The sequence below is a fragment of the Camelus ferus genome, chromosome 1, assembly GCF_009834535.1.
Source record: "Camelus ferus isolate YT-003-E chromosome 1, BCGSAC_Cfer_1.0, whole genome shotgun sequence".
NCBI classification, from domain to species: Eukaryota; Metazoa; Chordata; class Mammalia; order Artiodactyla; family Camelidae; genus Camelus; species Camelus ferus.
Window position 1 is genome coordinate 115,524,460 of NC_045696.1, and position 14,600 is coordinate 115,539,059.

At 42.5% G+C, this 14,600-nt stretch overlaps 1 long non-coding RNA gene across 2 annotated transcripts; it reads left to right on the forward strand.

The window, feature by feature from the left end:
- Nucleotides 1-284: 284 nt before the first annotated feature.
- Nucleotides 285-13,141, forward strand: LOC116663212. 2 transcript variants are annotated; one of them, XR_004319415.1, is made up of 3 exons: nt 285-479; nt 904-1,037; nt 13,017-13,141. It is a non-coding gene; the product is annotated as an uncharacterized LOC116663212 (long non-coding RNA). The 2 variants fall into 2 exon arrangements; XR_004319405.1 differs by lacking the exon at nt 13,017-13,141 and adding an exon at nt 1,346-1,772.
- The last annotated feature ends 1,459 nt before the right edge of the window (nt 13,142-14,600 follow it).

Below are 14,600 nucleotides of genomic sequence, written 5' to 3' on the forward strand. Positions count from 1 at the left end.
ACCAGAAAGCTACTCCATCTGATTCCTACTTTACCTATTACTCTGCAGATATTTGGTGTCCGTGGATGTGTGTGGGGGCTAATGGTTTCCTTGCTTTGGTAGTTTCAGATTTTCAGATAGCCTCTCTTCTTAGGACTTCCCCCAGGCTGCCCCACGCCCTTCCTCCTGGCTGCCTTGGCTTCATTGAGGCTGTTTGCTCAATTGCAGTCCTACAAGAAGTACAAAAAGAAAAGAGAGAGGAGGGTGGGGAGAAAGACAGAGAGAGGGGGAGAAAGGAAACAAAACTCTCCCTAGGCTGCATGACCTCAGATCTGGAACAAGGTTTGGCAAGGGTAGAATTTTAAAATGGTCCATTAAGTTGAGCACCAAAGCTTGTGTTTGGGTTTCATTTCTTGTCGTGTGAAATGAACAGATTGGCTGTCTTATTGAGATAAAAGGGGCAGATCTGAATAAGGACTTTTATGGGCACCGGTGAATAGGTAAGTGGCCTTCCTTTGGGGCTAGAGATAAATCCATTAAGAACCCCCAACTCAAAAAACTATGTGACCCAGTTGCTAGTGGGATGGCAGAGAAGCAAGGAAGAACAGACATGACACATCAAAAATCGTGGGTTTTTACTGATGGGTTTTGAGGGGCAATGATGCATAGAAAGACAGAACTGTATGTGAGGAAGTGGCTTGGATGATGACTGGGGCTGTTCTCTGAAAAGAGGGTCTAAGATACTGTCGTAGAAAAAAATCAAAATGAGAGAAAATGTTTTAAATCACAGAACCGCAGCAAAGATGCAGTCTTGGCAATAAACGCTGATCTCCCCCTGCTGACTTCAATGTGGTTGTGCCAGAGTGAGTCATGTGCATGAATTCATGTAAATTATTTATTGAAATTCTCTTGCCTCCCCTTCAGCCACGCCTTGTCGGAGAAGGAGAGATCCCCAGACCACTTGACCTTGAACTTGCTGTCAGGAACGTTTTTAAATGACTCATATAACCACGGGTACACATCCCTGCGGGAGCAGCTAGAGCCTCAAAATGCCCCATGTGAGTAAATGAGGGCGAGCATCTCTCCCTGTGATCGGCGTAGCCTCTCCCCAACTCAGTACCTTGGGGGGCCTTTGCTCTAGAAGACAGGGAGGACCGCATGTGGGGCGGGTGGTACATCTGTCTGACTGTTGAGACTTTAGCTCAGTTTCCTTTTCATTCCCCTTTTCTGTCTTGTTCTTGCTCTCCCTCGGCTTAGAGCTTCACATAAGAGGTGGAGTTGTGACCCATTGATTTTCTCTGTGTATCTCTATCATCGATGCTTCAAACAAACTGTGAAGCTCTTTCTAAATTTTTTTATTACTTAGGATCAACATCAACTAATGATGCTCCCCACTAACTGGTATAACACAGAGGAGTTTATGCATTGACAGCCTGAAGGAAGGAAATTCATGAAGACAAAGAGACACACTTTGAAATTACTTATTGGTCTTTCAAATGTCAGTGTTCCTATTTCAAATGATAAAAAGAATTTGTGAAATTTAGCATTAAGAAGATCTGTACTGGGAAATTCCAACAAGCAAAGAACACAAAGAGCAACAACAACCAAATAGAATGAATAATAACGTGGTCCTTTTATTAGTTCAGTAAATCCTGCGCTAGTTGCAAGTAAACTGTCTTTTCCTTCAAAGCACTGGTCAGTTGTCAATCTCAACTTTGATGGCCATATTAAATTTTTTTTTCCAGTAAATTGCTAGGAGAAACATCACACTTGCTCTTGCATATTTACTTGGTTCGAATGTTGCCTTGTGTAAGGTCATTTAGTTTATGTGTCTCCCAATAAAAAAAATCTCAGTACATCCTGAGACAGCTCTGAGGTTACTCTTCCTCTTATAATGGAAGTGGGCAATGGCATTGTGTCTGCTCCAGGTGTCTCTCCTCCTTCCTGTTCACTTTCTATGAGTCAAAGAATCAGCTTGACTCAGCAACTTGACTTTGCAAGGAGTCAAGGTTAACCATGAAACGTTTCTGTACAATCACAGTATTTAACATTAGAAGCATAATCCCAGTTGTGGATACTGTACTGGACGGCACAGAATCAGAGCGTTTTCATCATCTCAAAAAGCTCTATGGGCAGCACTGGTCTAAGGACTTCCCAGAATATTTATTTAAAATATCCATTACAGATTGAGATACTTCCTATTGAAGGTTACTGAGTAAAAGCAAAATGAAGTGTACAGTAGGAAAGGACATCATTTGAAAACAGGACATTAAATGTGTCTTGCACAAGAATAAAACAAAGCTTAAAAATGTGGAGCAGTAGTTTTAATGTTTTGAGAAAGCGTACATGTGGAGATAAACAATCGGTATCTTTTTTTAAAATTTATAAAATTACATTAAAAGTCACTAGGTGCCTTTTTTTTGAAGTATATTTGGGTACAATGTATCAACTTCTGGTGTACAGCATAATGTTTCAGTCATGCATATATATATATATATACATATATTTGTTTTCATATTCTTTTTCATTAAAGGCTATTATAAGATATTGAATATAGTTCCCTGTGCTATACAGAAGAAATTTGTTTTTTAGTTTTATATAGAGTGGTTATCATTTGCAAATCTCAAACTCCCAAATTTATCCCTTCCCACCCGCTTTCCATAAGATTGTTTACCATATCTGCAAGTCTGTTTCTGTTTTCTAGATGAGTTCATTTAGTGTCCTCTTTTTTGTTTTCTTTTTTTCTAAGATTCCACATATGAATGATATCATATGGTATTTTTCTTTCTCTTTCTGGCTGAGTTCACTTAATATGATGATCTCTAGGTCCATCTATGTTGCTGCAAATGGCATTATTTTATTCTTTTTTATGGCCAAGTAGCATTCCATTGTATAAATATACCACAACTTCTTTATTCAGTCATCTGTCGATGGACATTTAGGTTGTTTCCATGTCTTGGCTGTTGCATGTAGTGCTGCTATGAACATTGGGGTGCACATATTGTTTCAAATTAGGGTTCCCTCTCGAGGTATCAATCTATAGCTCAATTTTTCCTTCGGGGATTAGGAGAGCCTTTTCCAAAGCCCCCCTCTTTTTAGGACATTGAATTTTCAAATTATCAAGTATTGGTTTCCTAGTATCATTAGTGACTCTCAAGTCATTCTCACTCATTTCAGAGCTAAGAGGGGTGTCCAGAGAGCACATGTCGCTTTCTGGGTCACACAGCTCCATTACCTCCAGCAACGAAACACGTCTCCTGGAGTCCCAATCCAAACAGCTATTGTCTGATGGACAAGGTATATTCAGGACATCTACTTAAGAATCATTTCTGGGGCATTATCTTACCTAAAAACATTCAAAGCAGAGCTTTCCAGGACTCAGCGTTCCCTGTCTCCTGTGAAATGGGCAGTTATTTACATGTAAACATTAGAGCCAGATGTAGCTAGGTTTCCTTAGGCAGTCAGTTCCCCAGAGTCATATACCCAAGGCTGACCCTGAACTGTCTAAATGTTATCCCCTGAAGTTTGCAAGTCTCTCTACACTTTCTCAAGCAACTTGGGAAATTAAGCCATCTCTTGCAGGTGCATTTTGTTCAGGTAAGAGTCTTTGTAGCTGAAATAGTGTGTTGAATAAGAAAGAAAAATAGATAGTTGCAGAATTCTTTGTGATATATATTGCCAGAACCAAAGAAAGTACTTCCTATTATTAAGTTAAAGGTTTTATGGGAGGAAAGCAAACTATCAAGCATATAAACCTGCATTAAATTAGCTCAGCTTCCAAAGAGTCATATCCATGCATGTGTAAGGGAAAATTTGTCCTTGGGGCCTGAATCTGCCAGGCCTTGAGTTCCGGAACTTACTCTGGACAGTCTTAAGTTTTACATTTCCTTAAGTGGTTGAGTATTGGCTTGGCCAAAGTCTCCCTGCCTGCCTGCCAAGTCTCCCTGTCTGCTACACATCTGATGGCTTCCTGCTGGGGCTGCTAACTTTTGCTGTCTGACAAAAGAATTAAAAATAGGACCTCATCAGAGTAAGGCCTAGATAATTAATGTACATTTGACATTTCAGTGAGTTTACGCATTAAAAGACATTTGCTTTCTTTAAAAAACTTTTTATTATTTATTTATTTATTTATTTATTTATTTATTTATTTATTTATTTATTTATTTGCAGGAGGAGGTCATTAGGTTTATTTATTTATTTTTAATGGAGGTACTGGGGATTGAACCCAGGACCTTGGGGTGCTAAGCATGTGCTCTAACACTGAGCTATACCCTCTCTCGAAAGATATTTACTTTTAATGTATACTCCTATTCTCAACTTTGCTTGGGGTTTTTTTCAGCTACTCTTTAGAACCTTTTTGGAATTATCGTTATGTTTCCTCTCCCAGGAGAAATCGAATTCCATGTGCTTTGCTTATCTGGTTTCATGATTCTTTGTCTCTTTTCCTGACTCTCTCATTGATTCTAAACTGGACCATCACTTTAAGGCCCAATGGTCCATTCAATTTAATACACCTTTTTACTTTCCCCTGAGTAGGGGCAGCTGGCCTTCTGTGCTGGGGATGGTCAGGGGAGCCACGGAGCAGGAGTCGTCCCTCATAGGAGGCTGGAGATCTGAACTTTAAGAGAAAATCAGATTGCAGGGATAATGTACTTTCTGAGGAAGGATGGAACCAAACTTAGCACTATTTTTTATTGAAGTCCGACTCTGTTTACCACCTCTTTGGAACAGAATCCAGGTTAAAGGACCCTACAACTCAAGCCCAAATAAACAAACCCCAAAACTTATGTATATCCATACTCACTCCCTGTAATTCATCTGTAAACATGTGGCTTTCCAAACAAATGTAGATATTTAAATCCCTGGGTCCTAAGCATGGGTTTTGAAATATCGCTAATGATCCTCCTTAGTGTCTATTATTTAATCTGGACACATAAGTTTGGAAAATAAGCCTTTCTTACAAGTTGTTGGAATATATTTGATAGAACATTTGCTAGGGGTAGAGAACGGTTGTTTACAAGGCCAGAATATTGAGTTAGATTGCTTGGATTCTAATCCCAGCTGTTACTTACCTCTCTGCTTAATTTTCCCATCTGAAAATAGAAATAATAATAGCACATACCTCATAGGATGTTATTAGGATTGAAAAAGAAAATATAAAGAAAGAACTTAGAAACATTAAATACTTTATCATTATGAAACTCACGATGGTGGTTTATTATGGTAAGTGGGAAGTCTGTCCCAGGCAGCCTTGTCCAACAGCCTAAAGTGGCTGATGCAAGTCTTTTTTGTCTTCCTAGGATCACAGAGGCTAAAAGGATGCAGATCCCTGCTAGTGTTGGGTCTGGGAGGTCAGAGAACTTGAAGTCCATTTACAACTAATACTTACCTGGCTAAATACAAGAAGGTGAATCAGGTGTTACTACAAGGTCAAACTCAGGAGTGCCTGCAAATCGATTCTTCTCATTATTCCTTAGGATACAACCGAAGTAGCCAAATCAAAGGCCCGGATAAAAATGGTTTACCAAAAGTCGATGCATTTCTCTCTCCTGTAACCTGATCCTAAGTAGTCCAGGTCTGGTATGGCCGTGCTCTCACTACCACAAGCACATTCTAGCTGCCAAAAGAAGAGACAAGGACAAACGGAGGCACTGCTATTTTCCTTGAGGGCATAAACCGAAGGTCAAGCTCATTGTTTCTATTCAAATGCTTTTGGTCAGAATTTTTAGTCAGAACTCACATGGCCACACCTTTCAGCAAAGGAGGCTGGGAGATGTCTTAGATGGGAGGTCATATTAAACCCACATCCCCCTTCAAGTATGAGGGTTCTGTTACTAAAGGTAGAAGAGTGGGAGAATGGAAGAAGACTAGATACGAATGGACAACTAGTACCATCTTCCGCAGTTCACCCTTCTTATATGCATTACGGCTTCTTCAGGAATAGAATGATCCATTCCTCCCCGGAGTCCATCTAGTTATGTACCTGCAGCTCAAGGTTTAAGACCTTTGGGCTGTACGATGTACTTCCCTTTCATTCTGAGCGTGTCCCTTCATTGCCTTGCAACCTAAAAACTAAAATGTAAGTGTTTTACTTCAATCTTAATCCCTACTCTACCCGATAGAGATTGATGGAGAATGAAGTGGGCAGAGGCTGTCTCTAATAAAAACTTTCCTCTCGCGAAGGTTTGGAATGGGGGACACAGAGCAGGTTGCTCTTCATAGCAATTATGACATCTTGCTGGGCAGGGACTGGGAGCATTCTCAGTCCTGCCAGTAGATGAAGTTCCTGGTCTAGCACGTTTAGTCCTTGCTGGTTTATTTTGGGGACCATTTTCTTCTATGATTCTAGGTTCTTCCTCTTGGAAGTTTTTCTTGTATTTTGCACTCCGTGGCCAGCTCTGAAATGGGCACTGGCGAGGATTCCCTTCTTGACACTTACGCAGCCCCAGGGTTGCTGTGGATGTCAAACAGCCGCAGGCTTTGAAGGTCAGGCTTGTGGCTTCTTAAATACCTTCAGTAACCTGGTAAGCTTCTAGCCTATTTGCTTTTGGTCAATCCTACGTGCCAGGAGCACGTCCAAAGGTATCATGTAAGTATATATATATATTTTTATACTTGATAATTTGCTCCTTTATGTCCTAGCCTCAATAGTCTGCCCATCTCCATCCTTTTCAACTTACTGGAGAATCAGTGGCATCCTACTGAAATAATGGATGGCGTCTTTCATTGGATTATGGAGAAGTAGAGCCTCAGACAAGTGCTCATGCAACAATGATTCATTAGTAAGTGTGATCAAGGAAAACCGATAAAGGAGTAGGGAAGTGGGACAGGATGTTAAGGATGGCAAGCAATGCCAGGGGAGGATGTCATTGTCTCAGCTGCCCAGGGGACCCTGGAGATGGGATAGTGGTGGAAGTCATACCTTTCAAGTTCTAATTAAATAACAAGGGAGCCAGGGTATGTACACTTTTGCACCCACTAGTCATCATCGTTTTGGGGCTGCCCCAGGTTAAATGAAGGAATTTCTGGGTCTCTCTCAGTTTGAGCCAACGCAGTTCCAGCAGCACAAAGGCAGCCTGTCAAAAAAGAGGTGCTGGCGTTGGCTCTGGGGAGAGGAAGCAGTCCTGGGGCTGGTGCGTACTAAAACCTCAAAGGGATCACGGTGAATCCTGGCAGAGGACTGCACTGCCTGCTTGGGATAGGGAGGCAAAATCCTGAATCTGATAGCTAACTCGGTGGGAGGGAGTGGGCAGAGGCATAGTCTTGCATGCTATGTGCACTGCCTTTGCACCTCTTATAACCAGAACAAATTAAATTCTTGTCTCAAATCCCGAGTGCCCCACCCACACGGCACCACAGATACACTTGTTTATCTTCCAGAGTTTTTTAAAATGCCCATTCAACCATAGAGGCATAAATTTCTATTTTTCTTCATTTCATACATGATGTGTGGCTTGCCATTTTCATCCACTTACCCCGTACTTTTATCACTTAATGTTATACCTTTAAGTTCTTTCCATAAAACGACATGGACGGATTCCTCACTTTTTATTAATTCACGGATCATAATTCCATTGTGTATTTAATCTGACTCCAATTAATAGAACATTTAGGTTATTTTTACCCCTTGCTGTTACACAAAGTACTGCGTAAGTATACTTGTACATATATTACACACACAATTTTGCACCTACGTCAATATATCTGTAGAATAATTCTCTAGGTATGTGATCTTTGGGCAGAGGGAATAAGCTTCTGAAATGTCAGATTGCCTTCTACAAGGGGTGGTATGAATTTACTCCCCCACTAGGTGTGTCCGAGAGTCCTTTTTCCCGCAGCTTACCACCAAAGTGAACTGTGAAACTTTTGGATTTCTACCAATTCCATAAGTGAAAATGGTATCAGTGTATCGATCATCTATTTCTATGTGCTGCCCCCCCAAAAATGCTGACTTGAAATAACCACAATTTCTTACAGCTTATCATTCTGTGGGTTGGCTGGGCAGTTCTTCTGGTTTTTTCTGGGTTTCCTTATTGGGCTACATTCAGCTGGAAGGCTGCTGGGACTGGATCTGCTGGGACAGCCCGGAGAGCTGGCCGTGTCTCTCCCTGTGGTCCTTCATTCCCAAGAAAGCCACACTGGGCATTCTCACAGGGTGGCAGCAACATTCCAGGAGGTCATTCCAAACGTGCCTCACATTTCCTGATGTCCTAATGGCAAGGTGACTCACATGACCCAGCCCAGGGTCCCCAATGAGGGAACCTCGCAAGATCATTACCATCTGGAGGCGTGATTCATTTCAGGGGCAGTTGTGGTCAGTCTACCAAATTTAATGTGGTTTAGATGTGCATTTCTCTTATTACAAATGAGTTTGAACATCTTTTCACATGTTTAACAGCATTTTCCCCTTGTCCACTAAATGTCTAATACATCTTTAGCCAATCTTAATTCTCCATAGTTTTATTGGTCTTTTTCTTCCAGATTTTCAGGAATTTCTATATAATAGATTGATTGCTTTTTTATGGTGTGAATTAGAGATATTTTACCTTTTTCAAAAACACGATTGCTTTAAAAATGATCAATGGTGATATTGTAGTGGTGGGTCTTCTTTGTTTTGTGTAAGCATTGCTACTTATTTTTGCTTTTCGAGAAATTTTATGTGATGCTACAGCAGAACCTCTTTTTTATTACTAATCATGGCAATTAATTAGATTTTTCCAAACTAATTTTTTTTCAGACTTTTCTGTCATATATGGTTTCAATTTTTAATGGATCCATGATGCTGCTGTTCTGGTTAATATTCTTTATCTATGTTAGCATGGTAGTCTTTTCTACATTTTTAAAGAGCATCTTTGTACGGTGCCAGCCCTCCTACTAGTTGCTGAATGCGGTTGATTTTCATGGAGTCATTATTTGTCGGATTTCCGGGCGTGTGGGGAGACGGCAGGGAGGTTCCCAGGATAGCCATCCTGGCGACACCACTGACTCAGACTGCTTCCCGCATAGATGGCTTCTCTGCGCGATTCGTTGAATCCTTTCGGTAAATTAAAAAATACGTCATTTGCGTTTCAAAACAACATTTCCCCCAAAGGAAATGTGTTTCTTTGGTACTTTCCGAGATGTACTCTTGCTGGATCCTTCTGCTCATACTGTGCTTTGTCTCTCCACCCATTCCTGGGTAACTGACTACTTTCTCAGCTGCCGTTGGAAGCCTCCACACCTCGTATCCGCTCCGAGTTTCACTGAAATGAAGTTTATGGGTATTCTTCTGTCATCCCTCTTTTTGCATGGATTGAGTTTCAGTCTTATGTTTGTTGCTAGAAATATAATAGAAGTTTTAGTCTTATGGAAAATAATTTCGGAAAAACTCTTACTATATAAGTAAGCTGCAACCATATTTCTGCAAAATTAAACAGGGAAGACTCGCAAAGATAGTTCTGAAAGAGTATGAATTGAGAAACGTCTAGAGAGAAAAGGATTTTGGAATCCAACAGGCGTGGGTTCAGACGGACGCTTATCTAAGCCCGGGCTGATTTATCAGATGCAAATTATTGCAAAATTCTCGGCTTTTACAGTTTCCTCATCTGTAAAGTAATACTCATAACGTTTCTTCAGTGCGTTCTTAGGAGGATTGAACACAATGTATTTTTAATGGATTATTCTCGGTAGGTGTCAGTTCTCTTTCCTATCCCATGTTAAAAATAATGATTTGATATTGGCATAGTAGTAGAACAATGGCTGGGAATAAATAGCTTTAAAATCACTGAATATATAGAAAAATGGACAAAGAAGTTTCTCCAAATTTGCAGAGTAAAGTACTTCTATCTAAATAGTTGGAAAATGCTTATGCATTTTGAAAAATGGTAAACTTTACCTCTCACTTAAAATCAAAAGACATGATCGTGGTTGATGGCTTCATTCTGTGTCCACTTGTCTAGGCTAGGTGAACAGCTGACTGGTCAAATGGTGCCTAGATGCTGCTATGAAGGTATTTTTAGATGCAATTAACATTTTGTTAATTGAGAATTAATTGACATATATCACCATGAGTTTAAGGTGTGCAGCATGATGCATTTGATTTAATATATTGTGAAATGATGACCACAGTTGGTCTACCCCTCATCTCATATAGACAATAAAGAAAATAAAAAAAATTCTCCTTGAGATGACAACACTTAGGGTCTACTCTCTTAACAACTTTCCAGTGCATCACACAGCAGTGATGACCGTTGTCTTCATGTTGTACGTCACATCCCTAGTACTTTTTCATCTTCTAACTGGACGTTTGTAACTTTTGACTAACTGTCTCCAGTTCTTCTCTCCTCTCCCCCGTATTGGGGAACCATAAATCTGATCCCTTTTTCTATAAGTCTAGTGTGCTTTGTTTTTGTTTTTTGTTTTTTGATTTCACATAGGTGAGATCATACAGTATTTGTCTTTCTCTGTCTGACTTTTTTGACTTAGCATAATGCCTTCAAGGTCCAAAGGTCCATCCATGTTGTCACAAATGGTAAGATTCCCTCATTTTTTATGGCTGAACAACATTCCATTATATACACATATTTACCACAACTTCTTTATCCATGCATCCATCCGTAGTTCCTTCAGTGATTTCCATGTCTTAGTCGACTGTTTAATGATGCTTCTATGAACACAGAGGAGCAGATAGCCTTTTAAATTAATGCTTTTATTTCCTTTGAATATATTCCCAGAAGTGGAACTGCTGAGTCACATGGTAGTTCTATGTATAATTTTTTGAGGAACCTCCATGCCGTTTTCCATAGGGGCTGCACCTCATGGCAATCCCACCTGCTCTGCAAATGGGGAAAGCCAGGGGGCTGTGCTCTCGCTCCAAGTGTCGCTGTCACAGGGTGTTGGATGTGCTGTGCAGCTTCCCACAAGCTGTGGGGAGTATCTTCCTGCCTCCCCTGGCCAGACAGGCTGGCGAGAGCACGTGCCACAAGGTTTGGTTAGTTCCTGACTTGAGCAGCTGAAGGCTGCATTCAGTAATGAACAGGGATGTGAATGTTTCCCTTTCCAGACGTAGCAGAAGCAGCAGCTTTTAAGCCAATAAAGCCCTCTATTGTCTGAACTCAAGCTGACCTGCACCTCAGTTTCCCTGGCCGAAGACTGTCAGCTGTGTCTGCCCGTGTCTTGGTTTGAACATCGCCATCTTATACAGCTTCCTGGCCAGACGGGGCCGGCTGGGAGACACTCTTCCATGCAGGTGGCGCTATTTCTCAGTTCCCTTGGCCGCATGGAGGAGGAAAGTCCACTCTGGCCTCACCTAATAGTTCCCAAATACGTGTTTCAGCAGGAATGGGTCAGGCGCTAGCTACCCCCGTCCTCAGGTAGGAATTTCTTCCCCCTGCCTGAGTGTCACAGTGGAAACTCCCTGCCTGGTACTGAGCTTGCTCTGGGCCCAGTCAACTCTGCTCACCTGACTGCAGCCTTAAGCTTTGCTGACGCCACAGCTCCTGGGTGTCCTCACCAGCCCTCTGGCCCGGGGGGGCCAGGGAGTCACAGTGTGTGGGGCTGTGTAGCAGCTCCCTTGCCTGGGAGGGGTGAGAGGGGTCACTCCAAGCAATTCCTGATTGTTTTCAAGCAGGCTTCCTGATTGAGAGGGGCCAAGAGCTACCCTCAGTCTTGCCTATGAATTAAGCCCCTGGCCCGGTCCTGGCAGGGGAACCCTTCAGGCCCCGTACTGGCTTTGTTCTGGGCGGGCTTAGCTCCACCCACCTGCCTGCATCTCCAGTGTTGCTGTTTACAGCATGGCAGGTGCTCTCTCCAGCCGGTCTGGCCAGGAGGGGCCAGAAGATACTCTCCACGGAGGGTGCACCTGTGACTCAGCCCCCTGCCTGGGTGTGGACAAACCAGGCTCTCGGGCCAGGGAAACTCCTTGTTTGATGATCTGAATCAGGCAGATCTGCAGCCCAAACAGTTCGCTGGTCAGAGAGCACCACCAGCTTGGTTCTGCCACTGAGCGAAGCCCCTGCTGGGGAGTAGTCCTTGGGTGTTGCGATCTATCCAGGTATAAATTCAGTCTGCTGAGATCTACATGCTGGTGGTTGTGAGCCCCTCGCCGTTCTGTGTCACAGTCAGATTCCCAGTGGTTGCGCCTCGCAGATTGTCCAGGGTTTATCGTTGGGTGAAGCTAAGAGGAGGGGCTCCCACAGAACAACTCACAATCCTGGGGTGGGTTGCTTGTCCCTTCTGGGTTGTCTGTTCGCACCAGAGGAACTGGAGGCTCAGGGACCCCTCTGCATGGAGCTGCCCTGGCCTGGGGAGCGGGGACACTATGGAGCCAGTATGCAGCTGCTTCTGTTTACCTGCTAATTCAGCGTGTTGGTTCTGTAGCGCAGGGATGCGTCAGCCTCACCAGCATTTCCTGGGATTTTCTCAGTGCTGTCTTGTTCATGCCTGGCTGTTGGCAGTTGTTCTTGTGAGGGGAGGATAAGATGGGAACAACTTATGCTGACATCTTGGTGACATCATTCTTACATAACATTTTTATTTAGCAGCTAGACCTCCAGTTTATTTAGTTCCATCTATGGAGGAGATGCACAGGGCAAGGGATGTGGGAAAGACACAGAGCCTCTGTGCCCTCTCCAAGAAGGCCAGCCTCCCCTGATTTCCACATGTTCACCAATCCGGAAGCTCCCGCTGGAATAATTTTGGTGAAGACAGTTTATGGGGAATTCTGGAGTTTTTCTTCACAGGGGAAGAAGCTCACCTACTCTTTGAGTGAGGTCTAATCCGTGTCTGTGAATGATGTTCAGCCTTCTACAGGGGAGGCACCTGCCCTCCACAATCTGTAGAGCTGAGATCTAGAGACAGGGTCTGTCTCTAGGGTCTCCACACACGTGAAAGGGAGCACCAGCAGGCAAGGGGACGCTGCCTTAGAGGGCCACCTGCCATTTACTGAGAGATGACTTTCCTCAAAGCTGGAGCTGCTCTGCTTGAAAAGCAAGATTGCATTCCTCCCAGCGTTAAGATTGGATCCTGAGTCATTTCTCCATTAACCCTCCTCACAGCTCACCACGTCCAACCTTCCAATCCAAGGAGTTGGCAACGTAGAGCACTGTGATTATAATGAGTGATGGAAAACTGGTGCACAGTCAGGTGTCAAGGGGGACGGACACTCACATGTTGAGGAATCCACGCCTATTTGGCAGAAGCTAGAGTCTTCCAGGTCTGCATTGCTTCAAGAATAGGTGGCAGATGCCTCTCAATTTCTGGCAGAAAGCATCGGCGCCTGGGGTTTCTCAAATCTCCTGCAGAGGTGAGTATTTCTCCATGTTCCCCTTGCTAGGTATAAGGTGCAGGTAAAAGAGGTAAGAAAGTCATAGGAGAATATGGCCGACAAGATATATTTGGTCGTTTCTGACAATAAACAATGAAATCTTGAACAAGTATGGAATGCACCCAACATGACATGTCGCTGTAGTTCCTAAAGACGATTAATCTAATATCAGTGTCTACATAGTTGGAAGCCAAGAGAGAAGACTGGAGACAGGAAAATGAGTTTCTGAAACTGTAAAGTGAAAAGACACTGAGCAGTCATTGAGACCGAAAGAGGTAACATCCAATGTCAACTAGGCTCAGAATATCTGTCATCAGGAGACTTTTTCTGCAGTTGACCTCCAAATAATATAAATTTTGGAGAAGACATCTAACTTTTTTAATATGCCTTATATTCATCCTTTTAAAACCTTTCCACTGTGGTCACTCTAATTCAGAACTGAACTGTGTTTTACAGGAGATGCCCGATTTTTCTAGTCGGCCTAGACCAGTGATTCTTTGTGGACCTTGGTTGTATTTCTGTGTGAAGAAATGAGTTTAATCCTAGATTTCATGGATCATTGGTCTACTCTTGAGTGGGGATTATTAAGAACCCCTGTTTAACCAAATATACATGTGTGCATAAAATTATATTGAGGTTTCCATTTAATATAGTGCCCATAATAAGAAGCTCTATATATTTCATTTCCTTTTAAGCTCATTGATTTCACAAAAGGACAGTTTTGATCCTGGCATCCACTCCTGTTAGATACGTTGAAAGCTTCCCAGAATATGATCTGCTAGTTCCCCAGTTAGGAGAGGGGAAAAAACCCTTCACATCCTTGTGTCCAACAAGACCAAGCAGCTTCAAAATCAGTTCTCTAGTTCCCATCATAGAAACAATTCCTTTAATTAGGGTTTGCCGTGTCATAGCTCCTGCTTGTTAGCCCATAATTTCCAGCCTAAGTTTCAGAGAAGAGACTAATCCACCAGGTCTTTTAATGAGTTTCCAGAATTATCTGAGGCAGAGATAATTCTCTGAGGTTAAGTAACTGAAATAGTGATTGACCTTCGCTTTCTCAAACTCAGGTATAATTAATTCCTCAGCTGCTTACAGCTAAGTTGCACTCTAAAGATTCATGTATTTCTGACCTTGGCCCAGACTTTATCTCTTTTGCATTAATTGCCTACAAATGTTGCCCACACAGGGACCGCCATCACCCCAAGTGAGGTGGGTTAGTTATGCTTACAACACAAACTTTCCAAAAAATAGATTGAAATAAATTCAGGTTTGCAGGCATGAGGGAAATTACCTTTGCTATCTATGCAGTTGATCA